This window comes from Stenella coeruleoalba (assembly GCF_951394435.1).
Source record: "Stenella coeruleoalba genome assembly, contig: scaffold_126, whole genome shotgun sequence".
NCBI classification, from domain to species: Eukaryota; Metazoa; Chordata; class Mammalia; order Artiodactyla; family Delphinidae; genus Stenella; species Stenella coeruleoalba.
Genome location: NW_027646078.1, coordinates 513,758 through 535,458, shown reverse-complemented (window position 1 = coordinate 535,458; position 21,701 = coordinate 513,758). Strand labels below are relative to the sequence as shown.

At 43.9% G+C, this 21,701-nt stretch overlaps 2 long non-coding RNA genes across 6 annotated transcripts in view; both read left to right on the top strand.

Moving 5' to 3' along the window:
* Window positions 1–21,701, top strand: part of LOC307181358 — an 863,843-nt gene that overhangs the window by 419,409 nt on the left and 422,733 nt on the right. The gene's annotated exons all lie outside the window — the stretch shown is intronic.
* Window positions 12,654–21,701, top strand: part of LOC307181359 — a 316,991-nt gene continuing 307,943 nt past the window's right edge. Inside the window, exon 1 of the long non-coding RNA XR_013826545.1 lies at window positions 12,654–12,721. This is a non-coding gene — a long non-coding RNA (uncharacterized lncRNA). The remainder of the gene's footprint in view (window positions 12,722–21,701) is intronic.

The following is a 21,701-nucleotide window of genomic DNA, read 5'->3' as shown; positions in this document are numbered from 1 at the left end:
TTCAGTTAGAATCATCATACCTGAATCCACTCATTGTGCTGCTAAGGGCCTGATGACACAGATTTCATTGCTGAGTGATATTGCTTTGTAAGTAAATACCACAACTTCTTTATCCATTTTTCACTTTCTGCGATGTTGAACTTGTACTGTATACGAGGTTCTTGTAAACAGAGGCGTCCCAAACTTTGGGGTGGCTGTGTCTTTTTGATTTTAATTTCCCTAAGCTATAGGACCATAAGTGGCAGTGCCCTAGGCTCTGTTGCTTTGTTTTTTAGATGTTTCAGGAAACACCATACACTTCTCCCAAGTGTCTGTTGGCAATTTACATCCCGCCCATCAGCATAACAAGGCTCCCAGTTCTCCATGGCCTGTCCTGCCTTTCTGGATTTTACACTTTTTTCAGATGGCCCTTTTGACTGGGGGGAAGTGAGACTTCATTGTAGTGCAGATTTCTTTTGCAAGCTTGCTTGGTTGGCCAAAAAGGGCGTATGCGTTTTTTCCTGAATATATTCAGGAAAAAACGCATACGCCCTTTTTGGCCAAGTGCATCATTGTGGACGTTCTGCCTCTTTTCCTATGCTTTCAATGCAATTCCAGTCTACCTCCTGAAATCGGTTTCCTGCAATTCTGCCCCGCTTTCAAGTCCTCTTGGCAGCCTTACTTCAGTCTATTTTTGGACGATAGCTGTCATTTATAACTCTGCAGGTTTGTGAATTACAGTGCCCCTGAGCTCCTTTCTTCAACTCGCTTTCTTGTGACCTGGCCGCAACACCGCAGGATGGCTTCAGGCCCTAATCTGGTTCCGGCACGGCACGCTGAGCCTTTGGTTAATTCCTCTTCCTGGTGGGAAATGAGAGTTAAATTTGCCCGTCCAGACACCTCCAGCTAGCCTCTCATTGGTTCTCGCTATTCCTGTTCATCTTCCGCAGAAATTGCAAACTGGGCCAAACAGGAGGTTAAAGGGACTGACTCTCCAAGTGGGGAGAGTGTTAGTAAAGCATCTGGAATGTTGCACCCGAGTACCAGGGGAGGAAAACTGAGACATATTTGAACACGTCTCCCGATCACATGGTTGATCATACTCTAGGTTCCACATGCATGTTTTAGCTGAAGGAAGAATACCTTAAACCTGGGTAGTTGAAACCCGTTGAATGGGTACCATGCAATATGACTTCAAAGGGTCTTCATTTGCTCACCGAACCTCTCCAATCCTATCACTGCTGCGTTTATGCCCCTGTACACATGCTTGATTCTCTTTCGGAGACATAGCAATCATTGGTTTTTAAGACACTTACTAGTCAGGTACATTCTTAGGCGTTTAATATGCGGTGTTGAGTCCATTTCGTTGAGCAAGGAGTAGCTCTTGTCTATTCCTTATTTGACTTAAGGAACTTTATCTGTGCTCATTTCAATCTCTGGTTTTATGCAGCACCCCAACTCACCTTTACCCTTAAGCAAGCATAAGTTGCTTTTCTAAATTTGAGACCCTGTTCTGTTTTGGAATTCAGTTCCTGTGTAGCCAAGTTTACATTCCGTGTATTACTGATATCTTATGATGTTTCTTTTTCTGTGTGACTTATTTCAGTTAGAATCATCATACCTGAATCCACTCATTGTGCTGCTAAGGGCCTGATGACATAGAATTCATTGCTGAGTGATATTGCTTTGTAAGTAAATACCACAACTTCTTTATCCATTTTTCACTTTCTGTGATGTTGAACTTGTACTGTAAACGAGGTTCTTGTAAACAGAGCCGATGCAAACTTTGGGGTGGCTGTGTCTTTTTTATTTTAATTTCCCTAAGCTATAGGACCATAAGTGGCAGTGCCCTAGGCTCTGTTGCTTTGTTTTTTAGATGTTTCAGGAAACACCATATACTTCTCCCGAGTGGTTGTTGGCAATTTACATCCCGCCCATCAGCATAACAAGGCTCCCAGTTCTCCATGGCCTGTCCTGCCTTTCTGGATTTTACACTTTTTTCAGATGGCCCTTTTGACCGGGGGGAAGTGAGACTTCATTGTAGTGCAGATTTCCTTTGCAAGCTTGCTTGGTTGGCCAAAAAGGGCGTATGCGTTTTTTCCTGAATATATTCAGGAAAAAACGCATACGCCCTTTTTGGCCAAGTGCATCATTGTGGACGTTCTGCCTCTTTTCCTATGCTTTCAATGCAATTCCAGTCTACCTCCTGAAATCGGTTTCCTGCAATTCTGCCCCGCTTTCAAGTCCTCTTGGCAGCCTTACTTCAGTGTATTTTTGGACGATAGCTGTCATTTATAACTCTGCAGGTTTGTGAATTACAGTGCCCCTGGGCTCCTTTCTTCAACTCGCTTTCTTTTCAGCTGGCCGCAACACCGCAGGATGGCTTCAGGCCCTAATCTGGTTCCGGTACGGCACGCTGAGCCTTTGGTTATTTCCTCTTCCTCGTGGGAAATGAGAGTTAAATTTGCCCGTCCAGACACCTCCAGCTAGCCTCTCATTGGTTCTCGCTATTCCTGTTCATCTTCCGCAGAAATTGCAAACTGGGCCAAACAGGAGGTTAAAGGGACTGACTCTCCAAGTGGGGAGAGTGTTAGTAAAGCGTCTGGAATGTTGCACCCGAGTACCAGGGGAGGAAAACTGAGACATATTTGAACACGTCTCCCGTTCACATGGTTGATCATACTTGGGTTCCACATGCATGTTTTAGCTGAAGGAAGAATACCTTAAACCTGGAGAGTTGAGACCCGTGTAATGGGTACCATGCAATATGACTTCAAAGGGTCTTCATTTGCTCACCGAACCTCTCCAATCCTATCACTGCTGCGTTTATTCCCCTGTACACACGCTTGATTCTCTTTTGGAGACATAGCAATCCATAGGTTTTAAGATACTTACTAGTCAGGTACATTCCTATGGGTTTAATATGGGGTTTTGAGTCCATTTCATTGAGCAAGGAGTAGCTCTTGTCTATTCCATATTTGGCTTAAGGAACTTTATCTGTGCTCATTTCAATCTCTGGTTTTATGCAGCACCCCAACTCACCTTTCCCCTTAAGCAAGCATAAGTTGGTTTTCTAAATTTGAGTCCCTGTTCTGTTCTGGAATGCAGTTCCTGTGTAGCCATGTTTACATTCCGTGTATTAGTGATATCTTATGATGTTTCTTTTTCTGTGTGACTTATTTCAGTTAGAATCATCGTACCTGAATCCACTCATTATGCTGCTACAGGCCTGATGACATAGATTTCATTGCTGAGTGATACTGCATTGTACGTAAGTACCACAAGTTCTTTATCCATTTTTCACGTTCTGCGATGTTGAACTTGTACTGTAAACGAGGTTCTTGTAAACAGAGGCGTCCCAAACTTTGGGGTGGCTGTGTCTTTTTGATTTTAATTTCCCTAAGCTATAGGACCATAAGTGGCAGTGCCCTAGGCTCTGTTGCTTTGTTTTTTAGATGTTTCAGGAAACACCATACACTTCTCCCGAGTGTCTGTTGGCAATTTACATCCCGCCCATCAGCATAACAAGGCTCCCAGTTCTCCATGGCCTGTCCTGCCTTTCTGGATTTTACACTTTTTTCAGATGGCCCTTTTGACCGGGGGGAAGTGAGACTTCATTGTAGTGCAGATTTCCTTTGCAAGCTTGCTTGGTTGGCCAAAAAGGGCGTATGCGTTTTTTCCTGAATATATTCAGGAAAAAACGCATACGCCCTTTTTGGCCAAGTGCATCATTGTGGACGTTCTGCCTCTTTTCCTATGCTTTCAATGCAATTCCAGTCTACCTCCTGAAATCAGTTTCCTGCAATTCTGCCCCGCTTTCAAGTCCTCTTGGCAGCCTTACTTCAGTCTATTTTTGGACGATAGCTGTCATTTATAACTCTGCAGGTTTGTGAATTACAGTGCCCCTGAGCTCCTTTCTTCAACTCGCTTTTTTTGAGCTGGCCGCAACACCGCAGGATGGCTTCAGGCCCTAATCTGGTTCCGGTACGGCACGCTGAGCCTTTGGTTATTTCCTTTTCCTGGTGGCAAATGAGAGTTAAATTTGCCCGTCCAGACACCTCCAGCTAGCCTCTCATTGGTTCTTGCTATTCCTGTTCATCTTCCGCAGAAATTGCAAACTGGGCCAAACAGGAGGTTAAAGGGACTGACTCTCCGAGTCGGGAGAGTGTTAGTAAAGCGTCTGGAATGTTGCACCCGAGTACCAGGGGAGGAAAACTGACATATTTGAACACGTCTCCCGATCACATGGTTGATCGTACTCTAGGTTCCACATGCATGTTTTAGCTGAAGGAAGAATACCTTAAACCTGGGTAGTTGAAACCCGTGGAATGGGTACCATGCAATATGACTTCAAAGGGTCTTCATTTGCTCACCGAACCTCTCCAATCCTATCACTGCTGCGTTTATGCCCCTGTACACATGCTTGATTCTCTTTCGGAGACATAGCAATCCATAGGTTTTAAGATACTTACTAGTCAGGTACATTCTTAGGCGTTTAATATGCGGTGTTGAGTCCATTTCGTTGAGCAAGGAGTAGCTCTTGTCTATTCCATATTTGACTTAAGGAACTTTATCTGTGCTCATTTCAATCTCTGCTTTTATGCAGCACCCCAACTCACCTTTACCCTTAAGCAAGCATAAGTTGGTTTTCTAAATTTGAGACCCTGTTCTGTTCTGTAATTCAGTTCCTGTGTAGCCAAGTTTACATTCCGTGTATTACTGATATCTTATGATGTTTCTTTTTCTGTGTGACTTATTTCAGTTAGAATCATCATACCTGAATCCACTCATTGTGCTGCTAAGGGCCTGATGACACAGATTTCATTGCTGAGTGATATTGCTTTGTAAGTAAATACCACAACTTCTTTATCCATTTTTCACTTTCTGCGATGTTGAACTTGTACTGTAAACGAGGTTCTTGTAAACAGAGGCGTCCCAAACTTTGGGGTGGCTGTGTCTTTTTGATTTTAATTTCCCTAAGCTATAGGACCATAAGTGGCAGTGCTCTAGGCTCTGTTGCTTTGTTTTTTAGATGTTTCAGGAAACACCATACAATTCTCCCGAGTGTCTGTTGGCAATTTACATCCCGCCCATCAGCATAACAAGGCTCCCAGTTCTCCATGGCCTGTCCTGCCTTTCTGGATTTTACACTTTTTTCAGATGGCCCTTTTGACTGGGGGGAAGTGAGACTTCATTGTAGTGCATATTTCTTTTGCAAGCTTGCTTGGTTGGCCAAAAAGGGCGTATGCGTTTTTTCCTGAATATATTCAGGAAAAAACGCATACGCCCTTTTTGGCCAAGTGCATCATTGTGGACGTTCTGCCTCTTTTCCTATGCTTTCAATGCAATTCCAGTCTACCTCCTGAAATCGGTTTCCTGCAATTCTGGCCCGCTTTCAAGTCCTCTTGGCAGCCTTACTTCAGTCTATTTTTGGACGATAGCTGTCATTTATAACTCTGCAGGTTTGTGAATTACAGTGCCCCTGAGCTCCTTTCTTCAACTCGCTTTCTTGTGACCTGGCCGCAACACCGCAGGATGGCTTCAGGCCCTAATCTGGTTCCGGCACGGCACGCTGAGCCTTTGGTTAATTCCTCTTCCTGGTGGGAAATGAGAGTTAAATTTGCCCGTCCAGACACCTCCAGCTAGCCTCTCATTGGTTCTCGCTATTCCTGTTCATCTTCCGCAGAAATTGCAAACTGGGCCAAACACGAGGTTAAAGGGACTGACTCTCCAAGTGGGGAGAGTGTTAGTAAAGCGTCTGGAATGTTGTACCCGAGTACCAGGGGTGGAAAACTGAGACATATTTGAACACGTCTCCCGATCACATGGTTGATCATACTCTAGGTTCCACATGCATGTTTTAGCTGAAGGAAGAATACCTTAAACCTGGGTAGTTGAAACCCGTGGAATGGGTACCATGCAATATGACTTCAAAGGGTCTTCATTTGCTAGCCGAACCTCTCCAATCCTATCACTGCTGCGTTTATGCCCCTGTACACATGCTTGATTCTCTTTCGGAGACATAGCAATCATTGGTTTTTAAGACACTTATTAGTCAGGTACATTCTTAGGCGTTTAATATGCGGTGTTGAGTCCATTTCGTTGAGCAAGGAGTAGCTCTTGTCTATTCCTTATTTGACTTAAGGAACTTTGTCTGTGCTCATTTCAATCTCTGGTTTTATGCAGCACCCCAACTCACCTTTACCCTTAAGCAAGCATAAGTTGCTTTTCTAAATTTGAGACCCTGTTCTGTTCTGTAATTCAGTTCCTGTGTAGCCAAGTTTACATTCCGTGTATTACTGATATCTTATGATGTTTCTTTTTCTGTGTGACTTATTTCAGTTAGAATCATCATACCTGAATCCACTCATTGTGCTGCTAAGGGCCTGATGACATAGAATTCATTGCTGAGTGATATTGCTTTGTAAGTAAATACCACAACTTCTTTATCCATTTTTCACTTTCTGCGATGTTGAACTTGTACTGTAAACGAGGTTCTTGTAAACAGAGCCGTTCCAAACTTTGGGGTGGCTGTGTCTTTTTGATTTTAATTTCCCTAAGCTATAGGACCATAAGTGGAAGTGCCCTAGGTTCTGTTGCTTTGTTTTTTAGATGTTTCAGGAAACACCATATACTTCTCCCGAGTGGTTGTTGGCAATTTACATCCCGCCCATCAGCATAACAAGGCTCCCAGTTCTCCATGGCCTGTCCTGCCTTTCTGGATTTTACACTTTTTTCAGATGGCCCTTTTGACCGGGGGGAAGTGAGACTTCATTGTAGTGCAGATTTCCTTTGCAAGCTTGCTTGGTTGGCCAAAAAGGGCGTATGCGTTTTTTCCTGAATATATTCAGGAAAAAACGCATACGCCCTTTTTGGCCAAGTGCATCATTGTGGACGTTCTGCCTCTTTTCCTATGCTTTCAATGCAATTCCAGTCTACCTCCTGAAATCGGTTTCCTGCAATTCTGCCCCGCTTTCAAGTCCTCTTGGCAGCCTTACTTCAGTGTATTTTTGGACGATAGCTGTCATTTATAACTCTGCAGGTTTGTGAATTACAGTGCCCCTGGGCTCCTTTCTTCAACTCGCTTTCTTTTGAGCTGGCCGCAACACCGCAGGATGGCTTCAGGCCCTAATCTGGTTCCGGTACGGCACGCTGAGCCTTTGGTTATTTCCTCTTCCTGGTGGGAAATGAGAGTTAAATTTGCCCGTCCAGACACCTCCAGCTAGCCTCTCATTGGTTCTCGCTATTCCTGTTCATCTTCCGCAGAAATTGCAAACTGGGCCAAACAGGAGGTTAAAGGGACTGACTCTCCAAGTGGGGAGAGTGTTAGTAAAGCGTCTGGAATGTTGCACCCGAGTACCAGGGGAGGAAAACTGAGACATATTTGAACACGTCTCCCATTCACATGGTTGATCATACTCTGGGTTCCACATGCATGTTTTAGCTGAAGGAAGAATACCTTAAACCTGGAGAGTTGAGACCCGTGTAATGGGTACCATGCAATATGACTTCAAAGGGTCTTCATTTGCTCACCGAACCTCTCCAATCCTATCACTGCTGCGTTTATTCCCCTGTACACACGCTTGATTCTCTTTTGGAGACATAGCAATCCATAGGTTTTAAGATACTTACTAGTCAGGTACATTCCTATGGGTTTAATATGGGGTTTTGAGTCCATTTCGTTAAGCAAGGAGTAGCTCTTGTCTATTCCATATTTGGCTTAAGGAACATTATCTGTGCTCATTTCAATCTCTGGTTTTATGCAGCACCCCAACTCACCTTTCCCCTTAAGCAAGCATAAGTTGGTTTTCTAAATTTGAGTCCCTGTTCTGTTCTGGAATGCAGTTCCTGTGTAGCCATGTTTACATTCCGTGTATTAGTGATATCTTATGATGTTTCTTTTTCTGTGTGACTTATTTCAGTTAGAATCATCGTACCTGAATCCACTCATTATGCTGCTACAGGCCTGATGACATAGATTTCATTGCTGAGTGATACTGCATTGTACGTAAGTACCACAAGTTCTTTATCCATTTTTCACGTTCTGCGATGTTGAACTTGTACTGTAAACGAGGTTCTTGTAAACAGAGGCGTCCCAAACTTTGGGGTGGCTGTGTCTTTTTGATTTTAATTTCCCTAAGCTATAGGACCATAAGTGGCAGTGCCCTAGGCTCTGTTGCTTTGTTTTTTAGATGTTTCAGGAAACACCATACACTTCTCCCGAGTGTCTGTTGGCAATTTACATCCCGCCCATCAGCATAACAAGGCTCCCAGTTCTCCATGGCCTGTCCTGCCTTTCTGGATTTTACACTTTTTTCAGATGGCCCTTTTGACCGGGGGGAAGTGAGACTTCATTGTAGTGCAGATTTCCTTTGCAAGCTTGCTTGGTTGGCCAAAAAGGGCGTATGCGTTTTCTCCTGAATATATTCAGGAAAAAACGCATACGCCCTTTTTGGCCAAGTGCATCATTGTGGACGTTCTGCCTCTTTTCCTATGCTTTCAATGCAATTCCAGTCTACCTCCTGAAATCAGTTTCCTGCAATTCTGCCCCGCTTTCAAGTCCTCTTGGCAGCCTTACTTCAGTCTATTTTTGGACGATAGCTGTCATTTATAACTCTGCAGGTTTGTGAATTACAGTGCCCCTGAGCTCCTTTCTTCAACTCGCTTTCTTTTGAGCTGGCCGCAACACCGCAGGATGGCTTCAGGCCCTTATCTGGTTCCGGTACGGCACGCTGAGCCTTTGGTTATTTCCTTTTCCTGGTGGCAAATGAGAGTTAAATTTGCCCGTCCAGACACCTCCAGCTAGCCTCTCATTGGTTCTCGCTATTCCTGTTCATCTTCCGCAGAAATTGCAAACTGGGCCAAACAGGAGGTTAAAGGCGCTGACTCTCCATGTGGGGAGAGTGTTAGTAAAGCGTCTGGAATGTTGCACCCGAGTACCAGGGGAGGAAAACTGAGACATATTTGAACACATCTCCCGTTCACATGGTTGATCATACTTGGGTTCCACATGAATGTTTTAGCTGAAGGAAGAATACCTTAAACCTGGAGAGTTGAGACCCGTGTAATGGGTACCATGCAATATGACTTCAAAGGGTCTTCATTTGCTCACCGAACCTCTCCAATCCTATCACTGCTGCGTTTATGCCCCTGTACACACGCTTGATTCTCTTTTGGAGACATAGCAATCCATAGGTTTTAAGCTACTTACTAGTCAGGTACATTCTTAGGCGTTTAATATGGGGTGTTGAGTCCATTTCATTGAGCAAGGAGTAGCTCTTGTCTATTCCATATTTAGCTTAACGAACTTTATCTGTGCTCATTTCAATCTCTGGTTTTATGCAGCACCCCAACTCACCTTTACCCTTAAGCAAGCATAAGTTGGTTTTCTAAATTTGAGACACTGTTCTGTTTTGGAATTCAGTTCCTGTGTAGCCAAGTTTACATTCCATGTATTAGTGATATCTTATGATGTTTCTTTTTCTGTGTGACTTATTTCAGTTACAATCATCATACCTGAATCCACTCATTGTGCTGCTAAGGGCCTGATGACACAGATATCATTGCTGAGTGATATTGCTTTGTAAGTAAATACCACAACTTCTTTATCCATTTTTCACTTTCTGCGATGTTGAACTTGTACTGTAAACGAGGTTCTTGTAAACAGAGCTGTTCCAAACTTTGGGGTGGCTGTGTCTTTTTGATTTTAATTTCCCTAAGCTATAGGACCATAAGTGGAAGTGCCCTAGGTTCTGTTGCTTTGTTTTTTAGATGTTTCAGGAAACACCATACACTTCTCCCGAGTGGTTGTTGGCAATTTACATCCCGCCCATCACCATAACAAGGCTCCCAGTTCTCCATGGCCTGTCTTGTCTTTCTGGATTTTACACTTTTTTCAGATGGCCCTTTTGACCGGGGGGAAGTGAGACTTCATTGTAGTGCAGATTTCCTTTGCAAGCTTGCTTGGTTGGCCAAAAAGGGCGTATGCGTTTTTTCCTGAATATATTCAGGAAAAAACGCATACGCCCTTTTTGGCCAAGTGCATCATTGTGGACGTTCTGCCTCTTTTCCTATGCTTTCAATGCAATTCCAGTCTACCTCCTGAAATCGGTTTCCTGCAATTCTGCCCCGCTTTCAAGTCCTCTTGGCAGCCTTACTTCAGTCTATTTTTGGACGATAGCTGTCATTTATAACTCTGCAGGTTTGTGAATTACAGTGCCCCTGAGCTCCTTTCTTCAACTCGCTTTCTTTTGAGCTGGCCGCAACACCGCAGGATGGCTTCAGGCCCTAATCTGGTTCCGGTACGGCACGCTGAGCCTTTGGTTATTTCCTCTTCCTGGTGGGAAATGAGAGTTAAATTTGCCCGTCCAGACACCTCCAGCTAGCCTCTCATTGGTTCTCGCTATTCCTGTTCATCTTCCGCAGAAATTGCAAACTGGGCCAAACAGGAGGTTAAAGGGGCTGACTCTCCAAGTGAGGAGAGTGTTAGTAAAGCGTCTGGGATGTTGCACCCGAGTACCAGGGGAGGAAAACTGAGACATATTTGAACACGTCTCCCGTTCACATTGTTGATCATACTTGGGTTCCACATGCATGTTTTAGCTGAAGGAAGAATACCTTAAACCTGGAGAGTTAAGACCCGTGTAATGGGTACCATGCAATATGACTTCAAAGGGTCTTCATTTGCTCACCGAACCTCTCCAATCCTATCACTGCTGCGTTTATGCCCCTGTACACACGCTTGATTCTCTTTTGGAGACATAGCAATTCATAGGTTTTAAGATACTTACTAGTCAGGTACATTCTTAGGCGTTTAATATGGGGTGTTGAGTCCATTTCGTTGAGCAAGGAGTAGCTCTTGTCTATTCCATATTTGGCTTAAGGAACTTTATCTGTGCTCATTTCAATCTCTGGTTTTATGCAGCACCCCAACTCACCTTTCCCCTTAAGCAAGCATAAGTTGGTTTTCTAAATTTGAGACCCTGTTCTGTTCTGTAATTCAGTTCCTGTGTAGCCAAGTTTACATTCCGTGTATTAGTGATATCTTATGATGTTTCTTTTTCTGTGTGACTTATTTCAGATAGAATCATCGTACCTGAATCCACTCATTGTGCTGCTAAGGGCCTGATGACACAGATTTCATTGCTGAGTGATATTGCTTTGTAAGTAAATACCACAACTTCTTTATCCATTTTTCACTTTCTGCGATGTTGAACTTGTACTGTAAACGAGGTTCTTGTAAACAGATCCGTTCCAAACTTTGGGGTGGCTGTGTCTTTTTGATTTTAATTTCCCTAAGCTATAGGACCATAAGTGGAAGTGCCGTAGGTTCTGTTGCTTTGTTTTTTACATGTTTCACGAAACACCATACACTTCTCCCGAGTGGTTGTTGGCAATTTACATCCCTCCCATCAGCATAACAAGGCTCCCAGTTCTCCATGGCCTGTCTTGTCTTTCTGGATTTTACACTTTTTTCAGATGGCCCTTTTGACCGGGGGGAAGTGAGACTTCATTGTAGTGCAGATTACCTTTGCAAGCTTGCTTGGTTGGCCAAAAAGGGCGTATACGTTTTTTCCTGAATATATTCAGGAAAAAACGCATACGCCCTTTTTGGCCAAGTGCATCATTGTGGACGTTCTGCCTCTTTTCCTACGCTTTCAATGCAATTCCAGTCTACCTCCTGAAATCGGTTTCCTGCAATTCTGCCCCGCTTTCAAGTCCTCTTGGCAGCCTTACTTCAGTCTATTTTTGGACGATAGCTGTCATTTATAACTCTGCAGGTTTGTGAATTACAGTGCCCCTGAGCTCCTTTCTTCAACTCGCTTTCTTGTGACCTGGCCGCAACACCGCAGGATGGCTTCAGGCCCTAATCTGGTTCCGGCCCGGCATGCTGAGCCTTTGGTTAATTCCTCTTCCTGGTGGGAAATGAGAGTTAAATTTGCCCGTCCAGACACCTCCAGCTAGTCTCTCATTGGTTCTCGCTATTCCTGTTCATCTTCCACAGAAATTGCAAACTGGGCCAAACAGGAGGTTAAAGGGACTGACTCTCCAAGTCGGGAGAGTGTTAGTAAAGCGTCTGGAATGTTGCACCCGAGTACCAGGGGAGGAAAACTGAGACATATTTGAACACGTCTCCCGATCACATGGTTGATCATACTCTAAGTTCCACATGCATGTTTTAGCTGAAGGAAGAATACCTTAAACCTGGAGAGTTGAGACCCGTGTAATGCGTACCATGCAATATGACTTCAAAGGGTCTTCATTTGCTCACCGAACCTCTCCAATCCTATCACTGCTGCGTTTATGCCCCTGTACACATGCTTGATTCTCTTTTGGAGACATAGCAATCCATAGGTTTTCCGATACTTACTAGTCAGGTACATTCTTAGGCGTTTAATATGCGGTGTTGAGTCCATTTCGTTGAGCAAGGAGTAGCTCTTGTCTATTCCATATTTGACTTAAGGAACTTTATCTGTGCTCATTTCAATCTCTGGTTTTATGCAGCACCCCAACTCACCTTTACCCTTAAGCAAGCATAAGTTGGTTTTCTAAATTTGAGACCCTGTTCTGTTTTGGAATTCAGTTCCTGTGTAGCCAAGTTTACATTCCGTGTATTAGTGATATCTTATGATGTTTCTTTTTCTGTGTGACTTATTTCAGTTAGAATCATCGTACCTGAATCCACTCATTGTGCTGCTAAGGGCCTGATGACACAGATTTCATTGCTGAGTGATATTGTTTTGTAAGTAAATACCACAACTTCTTTATCCATTTTTCACTTTCTGTGATGTTGAACTTGTACTGTAAACGAGGTTCTTGTAAACAGAGCCGTTCCAAACTTTGGGGTGGCTGTGTCTTTTTGATTTTAATTTCCCTAAGCTATAGGACCATAAGTGGAAGTGCCCTAGGTTCTGTTGCTTTGTTTTTTAGATGTTTCAGGAAACACCGTACACTTCTCCCGAGTGGTTGTTGGCAATTTACATCCCGCCCATCAGCATAACAAGGCTCCCAGTTCTCCATGGCCTGTCTTGTCTTTCTGGATTTTACACTTTTTTCAGATGGCCCTTTTGACTGGGGGGAAGTGAGACTTCATTGTAGTGCAGATTTCCTTTGCAAGCTTGCTTGGTTGGCCAAAAAGGGCGTATGCGTTTTTTCCTGAATATATTCAGGAAAAAACGCATACGCCCTTTTTGGCCAAGTGCATCATTGTGGACGTTCTGCCTCTTTTCCTATGCTTTCAATGCAATTCCAGTCTACCTCCTGAAATCTGTTTCCTGCAATTCTGCCCCGCTTTCAAGTCCTCTTGGCAGCCTTACTTCAGTCTATTTTTGGACGATAGCTGTCATTTATAACTCTGCAGGTTTGTGAATTACAGTGCCCCTGAGCTCCTTTCTTCAACTCGCTTTCTTGTGACCTGGCCGCAACACCGCAGGATGGCTTCAGGCCCTAATCTGGTTCTGGCACGGCACGCTGAGTCTTTGGTTAATTCCTCTTCCTGGTGGGAAATGAGAGTTAAATTTGCCCGTCCAGACACCTCCAGCTAGTCTCTCATTGGTTCTCGCTATTCCTGTTCATCTTCCGCAGAAATTGCAAACTGGGCCAAACAGGAGGTTAAAGGGACTGACTCTCCAAGTCGGGAGAGTGTTAGTAAAGCGTCTGGAATGTTGCACCCGAGTACCAGGGGAGGAAAACTGAGACATATTTGAACACGTCTCCCGATCACATGGTTGATCATACTCTAGGTTCCACATGCATGTTTTAGCTGAAGGAAGAATACCTTAAACCTGGGTATCTGAAACCCGTGGAATGGGTACCATGCAATATGACTTCAAAGGGTCTTCATTTGCTCACCGAACCTCTCCAATCCTATCACTGCTGCGTTTATGCCCCTGTACACATGCTTGATTCTCTTTCGGAGACATAGCAATCCATAGGTTTTAAGATACTTACTAGTCAGGTACATTCTTAGGCGTTTAATATGCGGTGTTGAGTCCATTTCGTTGAGCAAGGAGTAGCTCTTGTCTATTCCATATTTGGCTTAAGGAACTTTATCTGTGCTCATTTCAATCTCTGGTTTTATGCAGCACCCCAACTCACCTTTCCCCTTAAGCAAGCATAAGTTGGTTTTCTAAATTTGAGACCCTGTTCTGTTCTGTAATTCAGTTCCTGTGTAGCCAAGTTTACATTCCGTGTATTACTGATATCTTATGATGTTTCTTTTTCTGTGTGACTTATTTCAGTTAGAATCATCATACCTGAATCCACTCATTGTGCTGCTAAGGGCCTGATGACACAGATTTCATTGCTGAGTGATATTGCTTTGTAAGTAAATACCACAACTTCTTTATCCATTTTTCAGTTTCTGCGATGTTGAACTTGTACTGTAAACGAGGTTCTTGTAAACAGAGCCGTTCCAAACTTTGGGGTGGCTGTGTCTTTTTGATTTTAATTTCCCTAAGCTATAGGACCATAAGTGGAAGTGCCCTAGGTTCTGTTGCTTTGTTTTTTAGATGTTTCAGGAAACACCATACACTTCTCCCGAGTGGTTGTTGGCAATTTACATCCCGCCCATCAGCATAACAAGGCTCCCAGTTCTCCATGGCCTGTCCTGCCTTTCTGGATTTTACACTTTTTTCAGATGGCCCTTTTGACCGGGGGGAAGTGAGACTTCATTGTAGTGCAGATTTCCTTTGCAAGCTTGCTTGGTTGGCCAAAAAGGGCGTATGCGTTTTTTCCTGAATATATTCAGGAAAAAACGCATACGCACTTTTTGGCCAAGTGCATCATTGTGGACGTTCTGCCTCTTTTCCTATGCTTTCAATGCAATTCCAGTCTACCTCCTGAAATCGGTTTCCTGCAATTCTGCCCCGATTTCAAGTCCTCTTGGCAGCCTTACTTCAGTCTATTTTTGGACGATAGCTGTCATTTATAACTCTGCAGGTTTGTGAATTACAGTGCCCCTGAGCTCCTTTCTTCAACTCGCTTTCTTGTGACCTGGCCGCAACACCGCAGGATGGCTTCAGGCCCTAATCTGGTTCCGGCACGGCACGATGAGCCTTTGGTTATTTCCTCTTCCTGGTGGGAAATGAGAGTTAAATTTGCACGTCCAGACACCTCCAGCTAGTCTCTCATTGGTTCTCGCTATTCCTGTTCATCTTCCGCAGAAATTGCAAACTGGGCCAAACAGGAGGTTAAAGGCGCTGACTCTCCAATTGGGGAGAGTGTTAGTAAAGCGTCTGGAATGTTGCACCCGAGTACCAGGGGAGGAAAACTGAGACATATTTGAACACGTCTCCCGTTCACATGGTTGATCATACTTGGGTTCCACATGCATGTTTTAGCTGAAGGAAGAATACCTTAAACCTGGAGAGTTAAGACCCGTGTAATGGGTACCATGCAATATGACTTCAAAGGGTCTTCATTTGCTCACCGAACCTCTCCAATCCTATCACTGCTGCGTTTATGCCCCTGTACACATGCTTGATTCTCTTTCGGAGACATAGCAATCCATAGGTTTTAAGATACTTACTAGTCAGGTACATTCTTAGGCGTTTAATATGCGGTGTTGAGTCCATTTCGTTGAGCAAGGAGTAGCTCTTGTCTATTCCATATTTGACTTAAGGAACTTTATCTGTGCTCATTTCAATCTCTGGTTTTATGCAGCACCCCAACTCACCTTTCCCCTTAAGCAAGCATAAGTTGGTTTTCTAAATTTGAGACCCTGTTCTGTTCTGTAATTCAGTTCCTGTGTAGCCAAGTTTACATTCCGTGTATTACTGATATCTTATGATGTTTCTTTTTCTGTGTGACTTACTTCAGTTAGAATCATCATACCTGAATCCACTCATTGTGCTGCTAAGGGCCTGATGACACAGATTTCATTGCTGAGTGATATTGCTTTGTAAGTAAATACCACAACTTCTTTATCCATTTTTCACTTTCTGCGATGTTGAACTTGTACTGTAAATGAGGTTCTTGTAAACAGAGCCGTTCCAAACTTTGGGGTGGCTGTGTCTTTTTGATTTTAATTTCCCTAAGCTATAGGACCATAAGTTGAAGTGCCCTAGGCTCTGTTGCTTTGTTTTTTAGATGTTTCAGGAAACACCATACACTTCTCCCGAGTGGTTGTTGGCAATTTACATCCCGCCCATCAGCATAACAAGGCTCCCAGTTCTCCATGGCCTGTCCTGCCTTTCTGGATTTTACACTTTTTTCAGATGGCCCTTTTGACCGGGGGGAAGTGAGACTTCATTGTAGTGCAGATTTCTTTGCAAGCTTGCTTGGTTGGCCAAAAAGGGCGTATGCGTTTTTTCCTGAATATATTCAGGAAAAAACGCATACGCCCTTTTTGGCCAAGTGCATCATTGTGGACGTTCTGCCTCTTTTCCTATGCTTTCAATGCAATTCCAGTCTACCTCCTGAAATCGGTTTCCTGCAATTCTGCCCCGCTTTCAAGTCCTCTTGGTAGCCTTACTTCAGTCTATTTTTGGACGATAGCTGTCATTTATAACTCTGCAGGTTTGTGAATTACAGTGCCCCTGAGCTCCTTTCTTCAACTCGCTTTCTTGTGACCTGGCCGCAACACCGCAGGATGGCTTCAGGCCCTAATCTGGTTCCGGCTCGGCACGCTGAGCCTTTGGTTATTTCCTCTTCCTGGTGGGAAATGAGAGTTAAATTTGCCCGTCCAGACACCTCCAGCTAGCCTCTCATTGGTTCTCGCTATTCCTGTTCATCTTCCGCAGAAATTGCAAACTGGGCCAAACAGGAGGTTAAAGGCGCTGACTCTCCAAGTGGGGAGAGTGTTAGTAAAGCGTCTGGAATGTTGCACCCGAGTACCAGGGGAGGAAAACTGAGACATATTTGAACACGTCTCCCGATCACATGGTTGATCATACTCTAGGTTCTACATGCATGTTTTAGCTGAAGGAAGAATACCTTAAACCTGGAGAGTTGAGACCCGTGTAATGCGTACCATGCAATATGACTTCAAAGGATCTTCATTTGCTCACCGAACCTCTCCAATCACTGCTGCGATTATGCCCCTGTACACATGCTTGATTCTCTTTTGGAGACATAGCAATACATAGGTTTTACGATACTTACTAGTCAGGTACATTCTTAGGCGTTTAATATGCGGTGTTGAGTCCATTTCGTTGAGCAAGGAGTAGCTCTTGTCTATTCCATATTTGACTTAAGGAAGTTTATCTGTGCTCATTTCAATCTCTGGTTTTATGCAGCACCCCAACTCACCTTTACCCTTAAGTAAGCATAAGTTGCTTTTCTAAATTTGAGACCCTGTTCTGTTCTGTAATTCAGTTCCTGTGTAGCCAAGTTTACATTCCGTGTATTACTGATATCTTATGATGTTTCTTTTCTGTGTGACTTATTTCAGTTAGAATCATCATACCTGAATCCACTCATTGTGCTGCTACGGGCCTGATGACATAGATTTCATTGCTGAGTGATATTGCTTTGTAAGTAAATACCACAAGTTTTTTATCCATTTTTCACTTTCTGCGATGTTGAACTTGTACTGTAAACGAGGTTCTTGTAAACAGAGCCGTTCCAAACTTTGGGGTGGCTGTGTCTTTTTGATTTTAATTTCCCTAAGCTATAGGACCATAAGTGGCAGTGCCCTAGGATCTGTTGCTTTGTTTTTTAGATGTTTCAGGAAACACCATACACTTCTCCCGAGTGTCTGCTGGCAATTTACATCCCGCCCATCAGCATAACAAGGCTCCCAGTTCTCCATGGCCTGTCCTGCCTTTCTGGATTTTACACTTTTTTCAGATGGCCCTTTTGACCGGGGGGAAGTGAGACTTCATTGTAGTGCAGATTTCCTTTGCAAGCTTGCTTGGTTGGCCAAAAAGGGCGTATGCGTTTTTTCCTGAATATATTCAGGAAAAAACGCATATGCCCTTTTTGGCCAAGTGCATCATTGTGGACGTTCTGCCTCTTTTCCTATGCTTTCAGTGCAATTCCAGTCTACCTCCTGAAATCGGTTTCCTGCAATTCTGCCCCGCTTTCAAGTCCTCTTGGCAGCCTTACTTCAGTCTATTTTTGGACGATAGCTGTCATTTATAACTCTGCAGGTTTGTGAATTACAGTGCCCCTGAGCTCCTTTCTTCAACTCGCTTTCTTGTGACCTGGCCGCAACACCGCAGGATGGCTTCAGGCCCTAATCTGGTTCCGGCACGGCACGCTGAGCCTTTGGTTAATTCCTCTTCCTGGTGGGAAATGAGAGTTAAATTTGCCCGTCCAGACACCTCCAGCTAGTCTCTCATTGGTTCTCGCTATTCCTGTTCATCTTCCGCAGAAATTGCAAACTGGGCCAAACAGGAGGTTAAAGGCGCTGACTCTCCAAGTGCGGAGAGTGTTAGTAAAGCGTATGGAATGTTGCACCCGAGTACCAGGGGAGGAAAACTGAGACATATTTGAACACGTCTCCCGTTCACATGGTTGATCATACTTGGGTTCCACATGCATGTTTTAGCTGAAGGAAGAATACCTTAAACCTGGAGAGTTGAGACCCGTGTAATGGGTACCATGCAATATGACTTCAAAGGGTCTTCATTTGCTCACCGAACCTCTCCAATCCTATCACTGCTGCGTTTATGCCCCTGTACACACGCTTGATTCTCTTTTGGAGACATAACAATCCATAGGTTTTAAGATACTTACTAGTCAGGTACATTCTTAGGCGTTTAATATGGGGTGTTGAGTCCATTTCGTTGAGCAAGGAGTAGCTCTTGTCTATTCCATATTTGGCTTAAGGAACTTTATCTGTGCTCATTTCAATCTCTGGTTTTATGCAGCACCCCAACTCACCTTTACCCTTAAGCAAGCATAAGTTGGTTTTCTAAATTTGAGACCCTGTTCTGTTTTGGAATTCAGTTCCTGTGTAGCCAAGTTTACATTCCGTGTATTAGTGATATCTTATGATGTTTCTTTTTCTGTGTGACTTATTTCAGTTAGAATCATCGTACCTGAATCCACTCATTGTGCTGCTAAGGGCCTGATGACACAGATTTCATTGCTGAGTGATATTGCTTTGTAAGTAAATACCACAACTTCTTTATCCATTTTTCACTTTCTGCGATGTTGAACTTGTACTGTAAACGAGGTTCTTGTAAACAGATCCGTTCCAAACTTTGGGGTGGCTGTGTCTTTTTGATTTTAATTTCCCTAAGCTATAGGACCATAAGTGGAAGTGCCCTAGGTTCTGTTGCTTTGTTTTTTACATGTTTCAGGAAACACCATACACTTCTCCCGAGTGGTTGTTGGCAATTTACATCCCGCCCATCAGCATAACAAGGCTCCCAGTTCTCCATGGCCTGTCTTGTCTTTCTGGATTTTACACTTTTTTCAGATGGCCCTTTTGACCGGGGGGAAGTGAGACTTCATTGTAGTGCAGATTTCCTTTGCAAGCTTGCTTGGTTGGCCAAAAAGGGCGTATGCGTTTTTTCCTGAATATATTCAGGAAAAAACGCATACGCCCTTTTTGGCCAAGTGCATCATTGTGGACGTTCTGCCTCTTTTCCTACGTTTTCAATGCAATTCCAGTCTACCTCCTGAAATCGGTTTCCTGCAATTCTGCCCCGCTTTCAAGTCCTCTTGGCAGCCTTACTTCAGTCTATTTTTGGACGATAGCTGTCATTTATAACTCTGCAGGTTTGTGAATTACAGTGCCCCTGAGCTCCTTTCTTCAACTCGCTTTCTTGTGACCTGGCCGCAACACCGCAGGATGGCTTCAGGCCCTAATCTGGTTCCGGCCCGGCATGCTGAGCCTTTGGTTAATTCCTCTTCCTGGTGGGAAATGAGAGTTAAATTTGCCCGTCCAGACACCTCCAGCTAGTCTCTCATTGGTTCTCGCTATTCCTGTTCATCTTCCACAGAAATTGCAAACTGGGCCAAACAGGAGGTTAAAGGGACTGACTCTCCAAGTAGGGAGAGTGTTAGTAAAGCGTCTGGAATGTTGCACCCGAGTACCAGGGGAGGAAAACTGAGACATATTTGAACACGTCTCCCGATCACATGGTTGATCATACTCTAGGTTCCACATGCATGTTTTAGCTGAAGGAAGAATACCTTAAACCTGGAGAATTGAGACCCGTGGAATGGGTACCATGCAATATGACTTCAAAGGGTCTTCATTTGCTCACCGAACCTCTCCAATCCTATCACTGCTGCGTTTATGCCCCTGTACACATGCTTGATTCTCTTTCGGAGACATAGCAATCCATAGGTTTTTAAGATACTTACTAGTCAGGTACATTCTTAGGCGTTTAATATGCGGTGTTGAGTCCATTTCGTTGAGCAAGGAGTAGCTCTTGTCTATTCCATATTTGACTTAAGGAACTTTATCTGTGCTCATTTCAATCTCTGCTTTTATGCAGCACCCCAACTCACCTTTACCCTTAAGCAAGCATAAGTTGGTTTTCTAAATTTGAGACCCTGTTCTGTTCTGTAATTCAGTTCCTGTGTAGCCAAGTTTACATTCCGTGTATTACTGATATCTTATGATGTTTCTTTTTCTGTGTGACTTACTTCAGTTAGAATCATCATACCTGAATCCACTCATTGTGCTGCTAAGGGCCTGATGACACAGATTTCATTGCTGAGTGATATTGCTTTGTAAGTAAATACCACAACTTCTTTATCCATTTTTCACTTTCTGCGATGTTGAACTTGTACTGTAAACGAGGTTCTTGTAAACAGAGCCGTTCCAAACTTTGGGGTGGCTGTGTCTTTTTGATTTTAATTTCCCTAAGCTATAGGACCATAAGTGGAAGTGCCCTAGGTTCTGTTGCTTTGTTTTTTAGATGTTTCAGGAAACACCATACACTTCTCCCGAGTGGTTGTTGGCAATTTACATCCCGCCCATCAGCATAACAAGGCTCCCAGTTCTCCATGGCCTGTCCTGCCTTTCTGGATTTTACACTTTTTTCAGATGGCCCTTTTGACCGGGGGGAAGTGAGACTTCATTGTAGTGCAGATTTCCTTTGCAAGCTTGCTTGGTTGGCCAAAAAGGGCGTATGCGTTTTTTCCTGAATATATTCAGGAAAAAACGCATACGCACTTTTTGGCCAAGTGCATCATTGTGGACGTTCTGCCTCTTTTCCTATGCTTTCAATGCAATTCCAGTCTACCTCCTGAAATCGGTTTCCTGCAATTCTGCCCCGCTTTCAAGTCCTCTTGGCAGCCTTACTTCAGTCTATTTTTGGACGATAGCTGTCATTTATAACTCTGCAGGTTTGTGAATTACAGTGCCCCTGAGCTCCTTTCTTCAACTCGCTTTCTTGTGACCTGGCCGCAACACCGCAGGATGGCTTCAGGCCCTAATCTGGTTCCGGCACGGCACGATGAGCCTTTGGTTATTTCCTCTTCCTGGTGGGAAATGAGAGTTAAATTTGCACGTCCAGACACCTCCAGCTAGTCTCTCATTGGTTCTCGCTATTCCTGTTCATCTTCCGCAGAAATTGCAAACTGGGCCAAACAGGAGGTTAAAGGCGCTGACTCTCCAATTGGGGAGAGTGTTAGTAAAGCGTCTGGAATGTTGCACCCGAGTACCAGGGGAGGAAAACTGAGACATATTTGAACACGTCTCCCGTTCACATGGTTGATCATACTTGGGTTCCACATGCATGTTTTAGCTGAAGGAAGAATACCTTAAACCTGGAGAGTTAAGACCCGTGTAATGGGTACCATGCAATATGACTTCA